The sequence below is a fragment of the Balaenoptera physalus genome (assembly GCF_965194825.1).
Source record: "Balaenoptera physalus genome assembly, chromosome: 4".
Classification (NCBI taxonomy): Eukaryota; Metazoa; Chordata; class Mammalia; order Artiodactyla; family Balaenopteridae; genus Balaenoptera; species Balaenoptera physalus.
In genome coordinates, this window is record NC_138891.1 from 104,421,086 (window position 1) to 104,442,629 (window position 21,544).

Here is a 21,544-nt window from a genome sequence, read left to right on the forward strand (position 1 = left end):
TCTGAACCAGAGTGGGCTTAAATCTTTACTACTGAATCATATGGTCACTGCAAAGCCATGACTAAGAATTTGCCCCCAACCTCCAAGGCGAGAGAAAACAGAATGGTTCCCAAGACCAAGTTGCACTAGATATGGGTTTATCCCAATTTATCCAAGGATCGCACACAAAAGATTGAGTGCAGGAACTGGTGTTACTATTGCAAAGCACCTCTGGCTTTGTTTAGCACCTACTTAGGCCCTTACCCTTGTAGAAGATCTCCTGCAAAGGTTTTCCTACCCACAGCTTTACACTCAACAGTGCATACACACTGAGTACCTACCATCTCACAGCTAAGCCACACCCCACGTGCAGTGATTCATGGTTAAGAGAACTGGATTACCACAGCTCTGGCCAAGTGATAACCCACTGCACCAATCAGGAAAAGAGGGGAAACCCCCCCCCAAAAAAAACCCTCAGCCAGCTCTGAATAAGGAAGCGTGTTTCCATCCTGTGCCTCCTGTCACTCAATAGTCCAGTCTACTCAAACTCCCCCAACTCCCACAGCCTCAAGTAGCCATGTTTCAAGGACTTGGCTTGTAGGCCCTGCAATAAGCACTGCCAGTGAAACAGGAGGCTGGGCCACACTCAGGCGACTCACACTCCCAGTTTGTTGCTCTATTTTTGGGAAGGGAGGAGCTGCACAGTTAGCAATGGGGCTGGCTGGTCAAAGGATGACCAGGTGCCAGGCACACGGTCCCAAGGACAAACCTGACTCTACTGGCACTATATATATATATATATATATATATATATATATAATTTTTTTTTTTTCCTCTCACCGCTGCAGCATGTGTGATCTTAGTTCTCCAACCAGGGATGGAACCTGCGCCCCCTGCAGTGGAAGCGCAGAGTCTTAACCACTGGACCGCCAGGTAAGTCCCCGGCATCATACTTTAATCACTGAGCCTATTAGAACATGGGTAATCAAGTGTGACAGACCGAAAGAGAGCCAACGTTTTGCTCCTCTGCCATCACGCCCACAGAGTAACTTCTCCGAGGTCGTACATTAGATAAGCATGGGCACAGGAAGGCTCATTCCTTAGGCTCATGACCTTGCTTTCTTTCCCACTCACACTCACCGCCAACAGAGGGCGGAGTGGGGTCTGACCACCAAAGAACGGCCACGTTCCCACAGATCACATCCTTACCCTACACTGCGTCTCACCTGTGGCTTGGGGAACTCACAGAAAGACAAGTGTCTTATAACCCCAGAATTTTTCTTTTGGCAGTCACAATTAGTCACATTGCACGTTTCAAGGTTACAGAGGAGCCGCACGCTACACACGTGGGGCAGGAGCAGATGAGTCGTGCTCGGAGTTTTACAGGAAAGCCACAGCAAGTGTTCTAGAAATTGACAACATCTGGAAGCAGGCACCCCAGGGCCTCCAGGAAACCCCTCCCTCTCGGGCTTTCGGGACTCCTCACTGGGGGCCTTTCTCTCGGGCATGGAAAAGCCTCCTTTTCTGGACCAGAGCGGTAGGGATGTGCAGGTCAATGGCTAAGCTGGCCGGGTGGGGAAGGGGAAGGGAGAGCAGTTCCTTCGGACCCCAGCAGAGGTAGACAACGGTAGACAACGGAAGGCAACGGGTTCAAGGTGACAGGAAAGGCCAATTCTTGGGGGCGGCGGGCTGCTCTCCTTCCCTCCGTTCTCCGATTAAAAACCAAAGCCCATGACGATGAAGACTGTGAGCAGAACCAAGACGAAAGCCGTGTCTCGGGTCTCGTCCCAGCGTAAGCCCTTCTTGACCCGGCCCTCCTGCTGCTGGCGAAGGGGCTCCCGCCGGGCCCTCAGGCGCCGCTCGCCGTAGTGCGCCTGGTAGAAGGCGCCCAGGTCAAGCATGGTGCGGTTGGCTCCCGACGAGGCCTGAGCGCGGCCCTGGGTCCGAGAGGTGAGCGGCTGGGTGCGGGGCGAGTCGCGGTCGGCGGCGGGCGTCTTGGAGGACCGGACCCCGGGGCCGCGCAGGTCCTCGTCGCTGAGCAGGCTGCGGTCCTACCTGCGACGCTGGGTGGTACTGCCCAACACCACGTAGGCCTGGGAGACACGCGTGAAGCGCTCGGCAGCCTCGGCGCTCCCCGAGTTGCGGTCCGGGTGGTAGAGGAAGCGCTGTTGGTAGTCAGCTGCCTTGATCTGCGCCTGCGTGGCCGTGGAGGGGACGCCGAGCAGCTCATAGAGCGCCGTGCGCGAGTAAGGGCCGTCGCTCCGGGAATAAGTCCTCGCTTCCAGGCCCAGGCCCGATCCCGAGTTTTATGGAAACTCCCGGGCCTGCCACACCCTCCATAGTAACAGCCGCGACCCCCAAATGGCGTTTTGATCAAGCCCAGCGATATTTCCCATTCTACTGGAGTACATCTGTAAACAGGTCTCCACATCCAGGGAAAGGCCTGATTCCACCCACACAGTTTTGTAAACCTGCGGGATTCTACATGTGGTATCCCTCAGTTATTAAATGGAAGCCTGTGCTCTTACTGTATCCCTGTTACTGTGTGGATTTCTCCACTTCAACATAATGCATCATTTTGTCTTAGACAAGCAACAGCACCTTCTGATTTAAACTGCAAAATATAACAGATGAAAGAATTTACTAAAATAAGAATTGTGGGCCTTGAGAATCCTTTTTCATAACCTCCTCTAGGACACATCCACAAGTGGCAGCGTGCAGCCCTGTTTTGGGTAGGTATCCATGTTTCCGTTTCAGAGGCAGTTTTGTACTAGTAACAGCTGCAGCTTAAAAGGAAGAAGCTCACCCACACATAAACCGGCCCTATCATTTTACTTAGTCAGTGTTCCTACAAGAAAAAATTAATTTTATTGGTATGTGACTACAGACTCTAAAAAAAAAAACCATTATAAACGATCAGACCTTGTGAGGTTATGAAAACTTATTTCTCAACCTGAATAGTTTAATCAAATAACATTCCAAACTAGAACACTCATGGAAATATTATGTATTAACTCTTCATCTTTTATTCTGGCAAAACAAAACTCTGCTGTTGAGAACTTATTTCTCATGACTCAGAGGTAAGTCCCTAGATAATCACGATGTCAGTTGAGTTTCAGAGCTCTAGTCTGACACTTAAAGCTCCCAAAAGACAAAGTCTGAATAGTTGTTTCAAGTGCTTCTTGGACTTGAAGTTATGGCATTAGAGACCCAGCAAATATTTATTTCTGGTAGCAATGAGTCAAGGTGGTATCCTATAAGACATTTAAAGAATGCTCTATTTATTTATTCACACTTTCATGTCTGGGAAATCTTATTTCCCTTACACATGCATCAGGGAAAATTTATATTTGATAGAGTTTAAATATTTTTGAAAGGTTAATTCGTTTTGAAACAAAGTGATAAATATTTCATTCTGTACAGTTTTATTCAAGGATGACTGGAATCACCTACATCTCCTGATATAAGATAAAAATGATATGTGGAAACATCCTGTTATCCACAAACAGCTTCCTGTCTGTATAGCTGCGAGTTCTGATTTGACTGATTCGTGTCTGGCTTGATGCTACTTGAAAATAAAGGTTCACCTCCTGCCTGTTCATACCTATTCCCTCTTAGACCCATCAATCAGGTCTTCACTAGCAGAAGTTCAGAAAGTCATTGAATTTATGTTGTTGATTTCAACAACAAGGTACCAAAAAGAGTGGATGCAGATAAAACTGAGATAGCTATTATATAGGGCAGAAGTCCTAAATATTTTTGAAAGATTTTACATATGGTATCACTCAGTTATTAGATGCTTTATCTTTTCCTGTCATGATGATAAATTTTCCCTAGTCCTGTGTAATACACTATCTCTTATATTAGACAAATGAAGAATCCTGTTCAGTATATTTCTCCAAGAGGTCACCAGCCAGCTGTACCCCATTTGTTGCCTGAAGATACACATTAAAAATGAGCTAGAATTAGCCTCAGTGAAAAACAAACACTGGTCTTCACTTTATACCATGTGTTATTCTTGATAAAATGCCTTGTATGAAAACATTTTCACAACCTGCTCTGATAATGTAGATATAAATTAACATTCTCACATCTTTCCTTCATTCAAGCAGTTTTACTTCTATCACTGACTATGCTCCTGGTTGGAGACTGTTTGTAATCACTAAACTCTCTTTGAAGATGTTCGGTTGTAATTTTGCCAAACATTGTGACAAAATTAGACACATTTCAGTTCAACTTTGTAAGTACCACGTGTCATTTTTCTAGCCATAAGGAGCCTTAATATGGCATCTATATTGCAAATCTCAGGGTGACTGGCTGGTCTGGCTGAAACAGCCTAGAGAGACATGCAGAACTATTTAAGAATCTAAACTGTTAGCAGGAAGCTGTCAAGGAAGAGTTGAGGTGACCTCATTGCTTTAGTTAGTGGCAACAGGATTTTAAAAAGAGGTCAGGGTAAGGTTAAAAGTAATAGATAAAGATAGTGTCTTAGGGGAGAATTTGTGTACATGAAGATGCTTTTCCCTCAAATCGATTCTGGTATATGTCACTGCCTTCAATTTCATGTGTCATAGTTTACATTTCCATTTTCTCTCAAAAATCATGATGCTAAACATAGTATATGTTGGCAACCAAAGAACCAGCACTGAGTGGCTGTATTTAAACAGTGATCAGAAACCTTCAGATTCCATTCCTTCTGTGTCTCACACCCTGAGATACAACCCAGTTCCCCAAGGGGAGCCAGGTGGCTGCTACAGCTGCAGGTCTAATCATTGACCAAGAAAGCACCATGACCTGCTGACAGCTGCAGAAGGAATGTTGCTAATTCTCTCTCTACTATTCTGGAAGTGAAACTGAGGCAAATCCTGGCCCAAACAGCATTGATCCCTACTGCTCCTTTTTCCCCTTCCTTCAGACCTCCTGGGACATCAGAACATTTACCATTCACATGTTTAGCCACATCAAACTAACTAAGCCATCAAAGAGACATTGGATCAATACTGGAGCAATGTAAAGAAAGGTAAGCAAATCAAAATTTCACTGACATAAGGGGTATCACATCTCATATTTTATAGCAGTGCATGAGAAACTTTAAACTATCAAAGAAACTTCATCCTGGCACTGCCACCAGGTCAGTTTTGCCCCATGATGATTTATATCTCAGTACCTTTGCAAGCACTTCTGTTTGGGTTGGTCTGCTCTTAATGTCTTTGGGCATTATTTCAGGGTAAAGTGATTCACTCTAAAGAAAACTGAGTATCCCTCAATTGGAAGAGAGTTAGTTTTCAAGTTTAATAATTATACATTTTCATCAGATGAAAACAGAATATTTGTTTTCTGTTGTTGTTTGCAAGGTGGCCTCACACTTACCTGGTATGAAGCTATGAAGGGTTTCATAATAGCAACCAGATCTGAGATAATTCATATTCTCAGAGAAGTTCATTTTGTATTATATAACAGACATAAAAAAGGCACACAATACTAAATTAATTTAGGTTTGATGAAATAAAAATTGTGTTCTATACCAGCTGGATCCTGGGAAGTATGAGTATTTAATTCTATCCCCATTGATTAAACTCTGCTGAATCAGTAGTTCTGAAGAGACACAACTTGCACACACTAATAGATGAAAAGTTTCTTGATAATCAGCGTGCCTGATATATTTTGCCACAAAATTTTTAAACTTAAAAAAACACAAAACAACACAAAATCATTTTAGCCTGTGTTAGTACAAAATGTTGTGCTATGATTCAGTGCAGTACAGAATAGTTTCCCAGCATGTATTCTGCAAAACAGATACCTAGTGAAAAGTGTTCTGTGGTCAAATAAATTTGAATGATGTAGAATGAGCACAGTTAAACAGATGTCTCAGAGCTGCACTTTCAGAGACTTTAATAAGGATACAAGCATAGAGATTCACCAATAGGAGTTATAGAGCATATAATATTTTCCAAATTCAGTTAGTGACAATACCACTACTGCTTTTCCCAAAGCAAAGCATTTTGTGCAAATGGGTATCTTTCCCCCACCCCAGGAGCTCTTTGTGTTTTTATTTAAATATATGTAATTTGTAGGAATAATTATTAGCAATGCACAGTTATTGTGATCCTTGGAAATGAATAAACTATAACTCAACTTGATGTGATAACTACTATTTGTCTGCAGTAGAAAAAAAAAATGAAAGCACAAATTGGCACGTAAAACCATTTACTAAGGGCAGCACAGGTAAATGACTATAAGAGTTCAATTTTCTTTTTTTGCATAGAGACTTCCTGATGAACCTGCTTTGATTTCTAACACATTTAGATTACAAAATTTTCTACAGGAAAATACTAGACAAAACATATAAACTGCATAGCTCTTATCATGAGCAGTTGTTCAGATACCAGTTCTGTTTTAATGGAACAGTGTGTTCAACAGTATGTGGGAGGGAAATTGATGCCAAATAAAATATCATTGACCGTTCATAAGGCTGTCAGAGAGTTTTGCAAAAGTTTGTAATTTCCAGGATAGAAAAATAGGTACAAAGAATTTTATGGAGTTGGGTATAATTTTAAATTTATTTTTCCAGTGATTACATTTCTAAACTCCCTTTAGTTTGCTCATGCCAAATAAAAAGTCAACAATCCCTTTTGATGTTTCACAATAAAAAAATTTTTTAAAAACCACACACATAATCCATTATGACATCAATTTTGGTAAATATTAATTCTAGACAATAATGCTTCTTTGGGGGGGGTGATGAAACCATCAAGAAGTTATGTTTTGAAATCAGTTAAATGGTCACTTTTTAGATTCCATAGCTGTTACACAGTTGAAGAAATAAGAGGAAGAAAGTGAGTCATATGTAGCTTTGGAAATATTTCTCAGTATTTTAAAAAATGTTTACGGTGCTAAAAGACAACCAAAGATTTTTCCTGAAGAATTCTGAAAATGGACACAGGTCAGACAGGGATTCTGGAACTAAAAAGCCCTTATAAAACTCCAAAATTATGAGCATCTGGTTCTATACAATTCCTGTGAAGTGGAGTGCTCTGGTTCAAGAGTTTTCTTGTCATGCAATCAAAGGACGGAAACATTAAGATTGCAGATGTAGAGTGGTGACACACTGTAATTTCATACAGATCATAAGATGGTTTGGTGACATAAGAATTACTAGACCATGAGGCCTGGGGTCCATGAAATGGATTAAAGCTTTATTACTCTTTGGAGTTCTGACAATGACAAATGCTCTCTCTGATGCTGGGATTATCTTGTCTGAACTTTTGTTTCCTTAGTTTCAGGTTTCACTTTTTCCTCAACCATCTTCTAAGATCCCAAATAACTTCCGTGTTTTCTGTTATTGGAAGACATTTAGAAACACCCCCTTGTCTTATGCTTTCGTCTCTGGCATCACATCCATGCATAAGTCATTTTTAATTTCCAATCTCCTGATGAAGGTTTTGAATGATAGACTTAATAATGTGATCACATGACCTAACTCCAAACTCCTATTCAAAACATGAAAGAAAGGAAAAGAATGAAAACAAGGAGAGAGAATTTTTTTTTTAATGAGAGAGAATTTTAAAAGAAAAATTCAGGCACAAAATGTTATGAGTATTAGTTATTAATACAATTATTCAATTGCTGGCATCAATAAGCATATTTCTGACAGCAAGTTTTTAAGAATGAGTCAATGATATGTTATCTCCCATGATATGTGTCTTTTCTACCATAACACTCATATAGACACACATGAAGACTTTCACACATAAGATTTCTGATTTAAGTTGGAAATTAAGAATTTAAGTACATTTCAAAAAGTGTTTTGCAAATGTATTAATTTTTCTTTATTGAAATGAAAAAGGTGACACATAGGAAAAAGAAGAGGTTTTCTTTTTTTTCTTTTGACTCAGAAACTGATGAAATTTTCTCTCTTCCTGTCATTCTGTCTTTGTCATTATCATGCATTGTGAAAACACTACTTCTGGTGAAGTTAAGTGGGTGAAATATTTAATGCGAAAGGAGTTATATAGTACAACAATTAAGCAAAAATTGAGAACATTAACATTCAGTGTTTTTCTAGTACCTGATAAAAAGTGTGTGAAAATCTTGCAGATGGAAACACGTTAAGGTACTACTTATTGCTAAAAATTTCCAGTAAGCAGGATTGGAAATTTTCTTCTAAAAGCTTTACTTCCCAACAGAGTTTCAGACTGCATTTGAATGTATTTTCAAAGCATTTATGCTTTAAAATTTTTAATAATTGAAGAGTGGTAGGTGTGAAATAAACTAATTCATCTGTTAGCTTTTCTATTCTTCAAAAAATGCAAAACAACAATACTATAACCTACCAACAAAATAGAAGTTATATCAGTTGGCACAACAAAGTGGCATAAACAGCAAAGTGGCATAAACATTGTTTTTGGGAAGGCAGAGAGAGAGGTCAGCAAAAATGACTCCTTTTTCAGGTAGAATGTAGATTTTTAAAATTTTAGAGTAGAAATTTCCTGTGATTTGCGATTCATTATGAGGGGAAATTTTTAAGAATAAGGGGGGGGGGCATAGTTTCAAAATGGCGGAGGAGTAAGATGTGGAGATCACCTTCCTCCCCACAGATACATCAGAAATACATCTACATGTGGAACAACCACTACAGAACACCTACTGAATGCTGGTAGAAGACCTCAGACTTCCCAAAAGGCAAGAAACTCCCCACGTACCTGAGCGTGTGGCTGACAGGGTCTTGGTGCTCCGGGTAGGTGTCAGGTCTGAGCTGCTTAGGTGGGAGAGCCGAGTTCAGGACATTGGTCCACCAGAGACCTCCCAGCCCCATGTAATATCAAACGGCGAAAGCTCTCCCAGAGATCTCCATCTCAACACTAAGACCCAGCTCCACTCAACTACCAGCAAGCTACAGTGCTGGACACCCTATGACAAACAACTAGCAAGATAGGAACACAACCCCACCCATTATCAGAGAGGCTGCCTAAAATCATACTAAGGTCACAGACACCCCAAAACACATCACCAGATGCAGTCCCGCCCACCAGAAAGACAAGATCCAGTCTCATCCACCAGAACACAGGCACCAGTCCCCTCCACCAGGAAACCTACACAACCCACTGAACCAACCTTAGCCACTGGAGGCAGACACCAAAAACAACAGGAACTACGAACCTGCAGCCTGCAAAAAGGAGACCCCAAACACAGTAAGTTAAGCAAAATGAGAAGACAGAGAAACACAGAGCAGATAAAGGAGCAAGGTAAAAACCCACCAGACCAAACAAATGAAGAGGAAAACAGGACATTCAGGGTTTTAGAATGAAAGTCAAAATGTCCTTCACACCTACATCTCCATTTGTTTCTTCTCTAAAAATGGATGGCTTTCTTGAACAAGCTGAAATTTGTACCCTGAAAGTTCTTGGTCAAAAGGCATCTTCCACATTTCAAAATGTAGTTTTCATAGTAAAAGGAAAGCCGAGAAACATTTAAAAATTTATGACAAGCGAAAATATGTTATAGACTACATTATGTATCATTGCATTTTTTTTTCAAATGGGCAGAGTACTTTATTTATTTATTTATTTTTGGCTGCTTTGGGTCTTCATTGCTGAGCGTGGGCTTTCTCTAGTTGTGGCGAGCAGGGCTACTTTTCATTGCGGTGCACGGGCTTCTCATTGCAATGGCTTCTCTTGTTGTGGCGCACGGGCTCTAGGCACTCGGGCTCAGTAGTTGTGGCTCGCGGGCTCTAGAGCGCAGGCTCAGTTGTTGTGGCACACGGGCTTAGTTGCTCCGCAGTATGTGGGATCTTCCCGGACCAGGGCTCGAACCCATGTCTCCTGCATTGGCAGGAGGATTCTTAACCACTGCGCTACCAGGGAAGCCCTGTATCATTGCATTTTAATGGAATTTCTTAAAAAGGAAAATCTATAGAGATAGAACGCAGCACAGTATTTGCTTGGGTTTGGGATTGGGAGTTGGGAACTGCAAAAGGGTACAAGGGAAATTTCTGAAGCGAGGAAAGTATTCTAAAAACTGGATAATAGCACGATTATAAAAATTTACTAAAAATCATCAAAACTGTACACTTAAAATGGGTGAATTTTATAGTATGTAAATTATATCTCATCTATGAGATATAAAAACAAGTCACAGTGCAGAACTATGTTTGCATTTGGGGAATATCAATATCTTCACATCAGTGATTTAAATGTACCAATTTTGGCCTTTGCTCTATTTATGAATCTAAACTCTTGAGAAGAGTCTGTCATTATTGTTTCTATATCTTCCTCTCAAATTGTCAGTACCTAAAAAAGTAGACTCTTCCACCAGAGCAGGGACTCTCTGTATCTGTAGTGTATTACACACAGTACCTGGACAACCATAGATGCTCAATAATATTTCTGTTGAGCAAATATGATGTATTTTGAAGGGTAAATACGAGCACTAGGAAGAGTAAATAAATATCCATATTTCCAACTCACTAGTCAATATGTTTTCACTTAGACCGTCTAAATATATTCAACTCTACTGTTTGGAATAATTTGGAAACATAGTTGAACACTGCATTTAGAAATAAATGAGACTAGTGACAATTTACCCGTGAGAAAAACAAACGAAGACTGAAGTTTGGAATGTAGTTTACATTAACTCAGACATTTTCATTATTCAGGATTTTTTTCAGTAAAGTTTATCCTTGCATCAACAAAAAAAGCGTATCTTTTACAAATTATAAAGTGAAATCAACAATATACAATGTAATTGATTCAATAACTTCGCATATTTTAAATTTATTTCTTAGTGTTTGTGAGAGTTTCAATATTATCATTGTCCTTCCTATCTATTTAATGTTACTATATCTGTTTAAAAGTGATTGAAATTTGATTTTGATTAAATGCTTATCATATATACTTATGATTAACTTATGATGAACATCTCTAAAGTAGGAAGAACTAGAATTTTGATAGAGAACTATCAACATTTTGTGTTGTTAACTTCTGAGGCATGTGGATATTTTGGATAGATTCATTAGGAATATTCTCAGATAAATCTAAGAGATTTGAATCTGAATCATATTACTTATAATAAAATATTTGGAAAAGTAACACATACAATTCAGGGAATACAAATTATAACCAAAACACGTAATTGAATACAAAAGTGAATTGCATTTAGAAATTGCAGACAATCTTTACAGTATTGAAAACCTGCAATTTGGAATATTATAGGCCCTGTGTATGGCTGACACCCAGTGAATATGAATAGAAATAGGAAAAAGGAAGGGAAGGAGAGAGGAAGAAAAGTGATAAACAAGAAAAGAGAGAGAAAGGTAAAACACAGACTCATCCATGTGTTTTTATTAGGAAGGAAAACAGTGGAACCCCAGTAAAGCTGTGTATGGCCAACTTCATGATAAAAAACATATTATTAGCTATATCATTAAGTGATGCAAGGATCCCTTGAAGGCAAAAATAGGGGCTGAGACAGATGTCCTTAATCATGAGAGTTCATACAAAAACATGCTCCATATGGTTCAGTACACAAGATGTATGGCTGAACTGGCCCAGGAACAAGAGGAATACACAGCTAGCAGTGGAGAAGAGGAAACAGCACAAGATCAGTGTCATTTTGATAATAGTGTTGATAGTGTAACAGCTAATGAGAGCAGATCAGCTAACAATGGCACATCTGTACAGACAGGACTGAGTTTTTTATTTTTAAGCAGTGTTTTATAACCATGTAAATTTCAGTTGCCACATACTCATAAAACTAAAGAGGAGGCTTTTCAAACCTCATCTTTTGATGTATGTGCCCATATCTTTACTAAGGGTAGAAAAAAATTGTTAAAATTCGTTTTAGAACAAAAAGAAGAAATTGCATTCAGGCCTTTAGGAAACCGTCTGTCTTCTGCCCATGTCTATCAAGTATCAAGTCAATGTACTCTAGCTCTGTTATGAGACCAACTCCAGAGATCTGCATCTAACATTTTAATCTAATGCTTCCTGAAATCAGCAGTTACTGTTAAGAAAACCAATAAAAGTGCCTTTTGCCCACAATTTAATAAGGAGATTTCCACCATGGGTAAACAAATAAAATCACAAAGCTACACAGGCTAAAACCCTGCATAAGAGCCATATTTTCTTCTCTAACAACCACACTGAATCAAACAGCTGGCCAACTTTTTTCCATGCACTTACTCTGTAGGATCAAATAGTTCTTTTAATCAGAATACAAATTTGCTGAATGAATCAGATCTTCTCAGAGCCTCACATTTTTTCTTTTAATTGTTAAAAGATGTTGGAAACATTTTCAACCATTTCAGACTAAATCTAATAATTTTTGTGTCCTACATAGCAGGAAACTATGCTCATGGAGTGGCCATTTACCACACTTAATATCTCCTCATTTTAAACAACATTTCCAGGTCTTTAAGTGTATGTAGTTCACTGTAAACCAGGAATATATGGCCTATAATTTAATACCAGGAAACGGAAATTGAATTTTGTATTATTTAAGTTGGGACTGAAAATTAGCTTCCCTAGAAAGTCAAAATATTCTATTTCACTGAAGGAAGCTTTCTACCTTATATACTTTTTATTATTACATACTTCAAATGTCAAAAACAAAAGTCATTTTATTAACAATGAGAAATAGGAGAAAGCTTGTTCTGTATTTTGAAAATAATTATTGATCAGTTTTAATGTAAAAAGTTATTATCAGAGTTGACCAAACATTTAACAATGGTTCCCAAATGTCTTTCCCAAATTTACCTTTTGTGCTCACTTCCTGCAGAGTTCAATTTTGGTGAACATAAATCCTAAAACCAGGCTTTTCACTGGACCAAAGTAAGTAAATAGGGAAAAGAAAAGTGCTTTTTGAGTAGGTAAACTAAGGAAAACACCTTACCTATAATATTCCATTTTATTTTTCCAACTCTATTAGCTTGATATAATTATTTTATATACATGGTGAATAAATTGAATCTCTAGAATTCAGCCAGCACTGAGTTCATCTAATAAAAATACCTAAGGGTCTTGAACTCAGGTTTGTTTGACTCTAAATCCTGATTCCTTTCCACCACAGTACTTTTTAACAAGCATAACAGGAAGTACTTACAGTGACATATAATATCTGATGATATTCATGTTTATTCACTTATCCATTCAAAGTAGTCACTTTTTAAAAGCTCTTTAGTGTTCAGAATACCTGGGAACATATAAATAAATCTTTTACCCAATCCTCCAGAGGTGCAATAACTAAGGGTGCCCTTTAGACCATTTCAGAATGTAGAAAAGTAAGAAAAATGCAGTTTACTCAATGAATGTGGGTTTATTTAATGATACATGGATTGTGGGAAGAGCAAATCGTCTTAGCATCTGAACTCTACAAGAGTCAAAAAGGACTAACATTTTTTTTGGCTTCAACATTAGCTTCAACATTCATCTTCACTACATTCTTTTCCTTTCTACTTCACCAACATATCCAAGGGCCTGAAATCATGCCTGACACAGAGTAGGTATCCTAAAACAAGCAAACAGGCAAAAAACACAGTATTTGTTGCTTAAATGCATGGACTTTTTGTCTTCTGTTAGTACTGATAGATAACTCAGCTAATTTCATGCTTTTGTTTTTATTGTCTCAGTTGTTCAGTGATCTACAACCAAGTAAACAAATCACAGATGTGAGCTTACATTACAGCAGTGGTTTTTACAAAATTTGAAGCCATTGATACCTTTATTAATATAGTAAAAATATAAAAAATACAAAAATTAAATGAAGATGCTTTTTTTGAAAAAGGAAAGTATTAGCAGAATTCCTCCCATGTGTCAAATAATCCAGAATTATTACAACCAGTCAAGAGGAGCCTGAACTGTTTTCAATTAACTCCTTATACTCTGGACAGGCCAGTTCCAAAAACTCTGCTCAGTAGCATGAATAATAAATCATCTTTAATATTAATTCCTATAGAAATATATGATCATCTCAAAAATTATTTTACCTGATATACATACATATATACATACATATATATTCATTCTTTTTCACTTAAAAAATCAGTACATGTAGCAAGGACATACAGGGTTTTTTTTCATATGTAGCACTATAACTTTCAAATGATAATAAATGTATAATACTGAATTATACATTATACTAAAATACTGAATATTTATCACATACTAAAGAATGTGAGAATATGAAGGACCTACAGAAAACATCTAGACCAATTTTCATTTCATATAGGTAAAAAAAAGATACATTTGTTCACCTAAACATTATCAGAATTTATATAAATATTCAGTTACAAATGTTTATTATACTACTTTGAGCAACTACTAAGAAAATTATACAGTGTTATACTCAAAAACATTAAAAAAAACCCAAAACGTAATTCTAAATAAAATATTAAGTTACAAGAAGGCAAGAAAAGAGAAAGAGCAGAATTAGAACAGTGAGAAAGCACAGAAAAAAATAGTAAATTGGTAGACTTAAGTCACAATATAATTAATTTACAAATAAGTCATCTAAATACACCAATTAAAAGACAGAGATTGGCAAAGTGGATACTAAATGAAGACCCAACTATATGGAGTTTACAAAAAATTTACTTCAAATATAATGACACAGATATGCTATTAATAAAACGATTTAAAAAAATATATTACACAAAAATTAATTTTAAAAAACAAGAGTAACTAATTTTTTACCAGATAAAGTGACTTCAGAACAAAGGAAATTAGTAGGGAAAAAGAAAGGTATTGCTTGATAATAAAAGGATCAATTTACCAAGGAGACGTAATTATCCTAAATGTGCCTGCACCAACAACAGAACTTCTCAATACATGGAGCAAAAATGGATAGAACTGAAAGAAGAAATAAGAAAATTCTTGATTATAGTTGGGGACTTCAAAACCCCACTCTAGGCAATGTAAAGAGAAATAGACAAAATTGAGCAATAATATAGAATATCTGAAAAACACTAATAACCAACAAGATCTAATATACAGTGATAAAAAATACTCCACCCAATGACAACATTCTATTGAAGTGTCCATGGACCATTTACCAAGACAGACCATACCTTGGGTCATGAAAGAAACCTCAACAAATTTAAAAGAATATAAATCATATAGTGTATATTCTTTAATTATTATAGAATCAAATAAGAAATCAATGGCAGAAAGACAGCAGGAAAATCATTTGAAAATTAAACAACATACTTTTAAATAATTCATGGTTAAAAGAGTAAGTCTCAAAGGAAATAACATATACATGGAATCGAACAAAAAGTAAAATAAAACGTATTAATATTAATGAGATGTGCCTAAAGTAATGATAAAAGAAAAATTTATAGAACCATATTTTTATCTTAAAGGGAAGGAAAGACTTCAAATTAATTAAGTTCTTAGTTCAAGAAACTAGAAAAAGAAGAGCAAAAAAAAAAAAAAAAAAAAAAAAATCCAAAGAAAGTAGGAGGAAAGAAATTATAAAAAGGGAAAATACCAATGAAAATCAAAATAAAAAACAATAGAGAAAATCAATGACACAAAAGATGGTTCTTCCCCAAAAAAGCAATAAACATGTTAAACTTCTAGAAAGACTAATGAAAATGAAAATAGTAAAGATGCAAATCATACATGTTAGTAATAAAACAACTAGTATTCCAGACCCCATATTTATTAGAAACAAGAGAATACTACAAACTACTTTACATTCATGAATGTGACAACTCATTAAAGTGGGTACATTTCTCAAAGACTGCAAATTACCAAAGCTCAACAAAAGTGAGGTAGATAAACTGAGTAGTCCCACAACCATTAAATAAATTGAATTAATAATTTAAGATCTGCTGAGAAATAAATTTCCAGGCCTAAATAATTTCACTGGAGAATTATATGAACACTTAAAGATGAATTAATATGATTTTATAGAATCTTTTCTAGAAATAAAAGAGGAAGAAATAATCTTCAACTTATTTTATGAAGCCTGACACCAAAAGCCCAACAAAAAAATTAGAGAAAAAATAAAGAAGTGAAAGAAAGGAAAGTACATCTACATGTCTCTCATAAACTCAGATGCAAAATTCTTGACAAAACCTTACTGTTGAATCCAGCAATGTATTAAATAATTATATCCCATGAACAAGAGAGATTTGTTCAAGGTATGCAAAGCTGGTTCAATATTCAAAAATCAATCAGTAAAATCACCTATAAACAGGCTAAAGAAGAAAATCACATGATCCTACCAACTGAGAAGAAAAACAACATTTGAAAAATTCTAACACCTCTTTATGAAAAAAACTCAGAAAACTAAGAGTAGAGGAGAAGTTCCTCAACTTGATAAAAAGCACCACAAAAAATTTTACAGCTAACATCATACTTATAATGAAAGACTGAATACTTTATCCCTAAGACTGGGAATAAGGCAAGGATGCTTACTCACCACTCTTATTTAACATAGTACTAGAAGTTGTAGCAAGAAAAATAAGGAAGGAAAAGAAATTAAGGACATATAGATTGGAGAGGAAGATATAAAATTGTTACTATTTTTAGATGACATGATTATCTACATAGAAAAGTCCAAAGCATATGTAAAAAGTTAAAACTTAGCAGTAATAAATGAATTCAACAGGGTAGCAAGATATAAAATCAAAACAAAAAAATAATGATTTTCTAGAAACCAATAATTAACATGTGGAAATGAGTTAAAATCAAACTATCATTTATATTTGTGCCAAAGAAAGTGAAATACTTAGGTATAAATTAAACAAAACCTATGGAGGTTCTCAATGACGAAAATTACAAAATACTGATGAAAGACATCAAAGAAAACTTAAATAAATAAACATACCATGCTCATAGATTGGAAAACTCAAGATAGTAAAGATGTCAATTCTACAAATTATCTATAGATTTAGTAAAAAAACATTAAAAATCCTATCAAATTTCACCATATTTTATATGCATTTTCACACAAGTTGCAATATTTACTTAAGAAGCAACATTTAATTATTTTATATCCTTGAAGATACTTACATCCCAATCTTTCTATATAGTCATTCTTAACCAAGGAAGGGCAGAGGACAAGGGAGTTGATCTCTACTCTGCAGCATGATAAAAATATCTCCCATTGAGACAAATGTTAGGCAGGTTTGCTTGCAGCCCATTTTAAAAAACTGTTTCCTTAAACACAGGTGTCCTTACCTTCAACACAGCCCACTGCATATGCAGGTATGCCCTGGCTCTCTTTGTCCTCTCTGTGGAAATCAGGGCTTGGGAAACCAGCATGTGAAAATGATGACACTCTGTCTACTGCTATCACTAGAATGCCAAATTATCCATTGTCTCCAACCCAGAAACCTCATGTCTTCCATCAGTTTCTGTGAAAGTGTGACAGGCTAACCAGTTGGCTTGTAAGAAGGGTAAAACCTCAGACTCTTCACAATTCTTGATAGGTTTCTTTCTCCATCCCCTCCCTTAGGATGCTTGTACTTGGAACTAGCCATGGTGTTATGAAGCAGCCCAGGCCACAAAGACAGGCCATGTGTGAGTGTTCCAGCCAATAGCTCAGCTATGTCCCCAAATGACAGCCAATATTAATAAATAGACATGAGTGAATGAGCCTTTGGATGATTTCAACCCCCAGTCTTTGAGTCTTCTATCTGAGGCCCAGACAACTTGTCTCTCTGCTCTATGCCATGTGTGAATTCCTGACCCACAGAAAACTTGAGATAAATGACTTTTAGAGATTTAATGGTTTAAGTCACTAAATGAAATTCTGTAACCATAGTAACTGAAACTTTCCTTAAAAACAAACAAATAAAAACACTTTGCTTTAATATTTCTTGATTTCTTATGTACATGCTGTTTTAGAAGAAAAGAATTTCTCAAAAATTTTTAATATTATTCTTGGCTTTGGCATTTACTAATCCTTTAAATATTAGTAAGTCATATATATATGATCCCTTCCTTCACAGCAGGGTGATATAATAAGATTCTTTTGTTACCCATAGTGATATTGCATTAAAATATTTATCATTCAATAAACAGTAAGCAGTTTATTTTATGGATCAGGCCATGAACCAGGTTATACGTTAGATTAGACTTGTCTTTACAAAACACTCTCTCTAAATATTTGAGAGAAACATTTATCTAAGTGGAACTAAATTGTATATTATTCACAAGATCCATGCCATATTAGTTGAAAAAGGTAATATTACTCATTTGTCCTCCAATAATATTTTTTAAATTAATTCAATAAATACTTACTGTGTACCTACTTATCTATTGTGTGCCTGACACTGTATTAGGCATTTGATAAATGATCCATCACTATTACACTAAATATTATGTGTCATGCTGGAGGCTTCCATGATCAAACTGAACTGTAACCAATTAAACAAAAGAAAAACATCCTATTTGTAAAATGTCTCTGAAAATGAAACTATGAACAATTTAATCTATTTGATTCTGGAAGCAAATACTAAACATTCATGTGCTGAAATGATTTTATTACCCTAAGATATCATTGTAACATGATGTCAATATTTCATAGAGTATGAATGTATATATATGATCTCTAGAGTCAGAAACATGGAACAAATTGAATATTAAGGGATCTCTAGCCCAAGATAAATAATAATATTGGCAAATTGAGCATTCTCTGAAGGAGAGTATCCAAATGAATTTTGACTATGGTCTTTTTCTATATTTGTGTTGCTGAGTTGCTGATATGAAATATATGTTTATTATATAAAGCATACCTATGGCAGTTAAATTCAGATAGTGTTATCTATAACAATTTGTATTGGCTTCCTCCCAAGGCTTTTGATTTGCCATGTATGAGAATAAATGAGAACCATATGAAAGTCAATAAGTTCTTGATAGTACATGACATTCTGTGTTCTCTCATCCTTGATTTTAGCAAACATTCCAAGGTTTTGGCTTCCATCATTGAGGGTGATGGGCTTCAAAAATGTAAGGGCTTTTTTCTTGGCTTCGGATAAGAACCCCAAACTTAACACACTTCCATAAATCATTGGTGTGGAAATCTGTCAGAAAATAGCACAAGAGTACTACTTTTTCCTTGTGGTATTTGGTTTTTCCAAATTAGATTATTTGTTGAATGTTCAAGGGAGTATGTTTGCTTGAAGGGTTCACCATATGTCAGACAAATCTTATACTCTTGAAACGGAGTTCACAGAAGTGAAATCAAGGGTAACTGCCTGTTCCTTCCTCTACCACAGTAGTAAGAATCAAAGGATTCTGCAGAAATGTGTTCTACTAGAGAGTCACTGAGTAACATCATGCACATTGAAAAGTGGCAAGAGGGAGACTATGCAAGATCTTAAATCCAGCATGCATTTCATAATTGTTCTTCAGATTTTTATCCTCATTAGTAATATTATACTGACAGGTAATAAAGTGTAGTCATTCAGAATAAGGGTCTTAGAGTTGATTTTGACTTCAGTTCTACTTGATAGCTTTATAAACGTGTATGATTATTAACTATTCTAAGCCTCAACCTATAAAGTAGATAATAACACACTCATATCACAGGACTGTTGGGGAAAATTAAATAAAATAATATATACTAAGTGCTTAGAACACAATAATGCTTAATTGATAATAGCATTTGGAACAGGAAAACCTAATAGTACATATATATGTACATATATGTAATAGAAATTATGAATCAGGTTTAAAATTCTTATTTGTTATCATTACTGTTGTCACTTTTATTAATTCTAATTTAAGTGGAAAATTATCTTTGTTCAAAAGAAGAAAGAAAATAGCCCACTTAGTGGGAAAATTTGATTTAATTATGACTATTCTCCATCAACTTGTAACTGGGTTTTCCCAGAGAATTTCAGGGTGAGGACTTCTGTAAACTCCAAAATCTTTGTTTTATAGTGTATTTAACTCTACCGCTTATTTTCCTGAATTGTGTCTAGATCCCCTGGGTCAAGAGAATGTGAATCCCAGATGCCCTATAAGAAGGGTAGTTTTTAGTACACATGTTGGCGTTATTTGTACATAGGAAGAGAGTAGAAAGGATCAGAATAGCTTTGGCATTTACCTTGTTAAATTTTTATAGCTAAGCTCTGGTTCAAGGGTCTACTTAAACGACTTAACTGTACTAAGAAAAATGAGAGCATTGAGACCTATGAAAGGAGTCCACAAAATTCTATGAAAATGAACCAGTTCTAGGAGAAATCAGTATGTTTAATGATCCAAGATACACAACTGGAACATTAACTAGTTTTTATTGACCTGAAGAAAATTTATACTTTTCCTTATAAGAACAAAAAATCTTCAGGGACATCCCTCTTTATTATATTATCAAAAATAGTTTTAATACTTTAAATCAAACAATTTTGAATGCTTATTTTATATAAGGCATTGCAATGGGCAAGGGGACACAGTGATTTACAACACATAGTTCCTGTTCAAGGAACCCTCATCCAGGAGCGGGGATGGGGCATAAAGGAGAGGCAACTTCAGTATAAGATGGTAAGTGCTGTGCAGGCTCAATCACAGGGTTCTTTTGCTGCATACACACACACACACACACACACACACACACATATACACACACACACACACACATATACACACACACACACACATATACACACACACACACACACACACATATACACACACACACACACACACACACACACACACACAAAGGACACCTAACCCAGTGCTGGGAAGATAAGGAGACCTGAAGAATGAATAGAGATTGGCTCGGTGATTCTGGACAAACGAACAGAAAGTTCAAAGGCTCTGATGCATAAAAAAGAAACAAAAAACATGTGGCATATTCAGAGAACCGCAAGTGGTTCAGCACAGTTGTATACAGTATGAAGAGATAGCGGACAGACTGGAGAATATAGAGAGAAGTAGGGCCTTGTCCCAGGCAGGTCTTATGTACCAATACTAAAGAGTATTCTGTGTTCTAGAAATGATAAGTTGGCAGCTTACGGGTCACCACGCTCTCCACTTGCTTCACTCACTTATATAACCTGCCAGGCCCCTGAGGCATTTGCATTTGCAAGTCTCCTGAGGAGAAACTACAAAACTAGATTTGCTTCAGTATATTAGTCTGACTGATATTGGAGATATCAGGGCTGGAGTCAGATGAATTACTTAAGAGATTCCTTCAGTAATCTAGACAGATAATGGGGGCCCAACAGAGGCTGTGGTGGGACGTAAAGAAGCAGACACCAAGAAGGAATTAGACCTGCAGGAAACTTTTTGGTGGGCATGCCGGTGAAGGATTGGGACAGGGGAGAAAAGAAGGCTTGGAGAGCTTACAGATTGAAATACAGGTCTGACACCTACGAGAAGAAAGAGCAAAGGATGGGGATAGGATAGGAAGCTCAGACTGCAGTGCAGCTCTGAGAACACCTCAGCCAGGATGACTGCAGCCTGAGATTCAAGATTGCTTGTTGAAGGAGTCTGTTGGTTGAGAAGAAATGGCCTGGAACTAGTACTCTCACCCCGCTTCACGACCTGGTGTAAACTAGGCTGGGGAGTTTGAAAACACAACAGTTTGAGTTTGTCAGCTAATTGCTCTC

The 21,544-nt window shown here is 36.8% G+C and overlaps 1 pseudogene across 1 annotated transcript; it reads right to left on the reverse strand.

Moving 5' to 3' along the window:
• Window positions 1-820: 820 nt before the first annotated feature.
• On the reverse strand, window positions 821-20,939 carry LOC309659841 (dnaJ homolog subfamily C member 30, mitochondrial pseudogene; annotated as a pseudogene). Its single transcript, XR_014268371.1, has 2 exons — window positions 20,611-20,939; window positions 821-20,508 (listed from the first exon to the last, which is right to left on the reverse strand). The product of XR_014268371.1 is annotated as a dnaJ homolog subfamily C member 30, mitochondrial pseudogene (transcript).
• Between the last annotated feature and the right edge of the window lie 605 nt (window positions 20,940-21,544).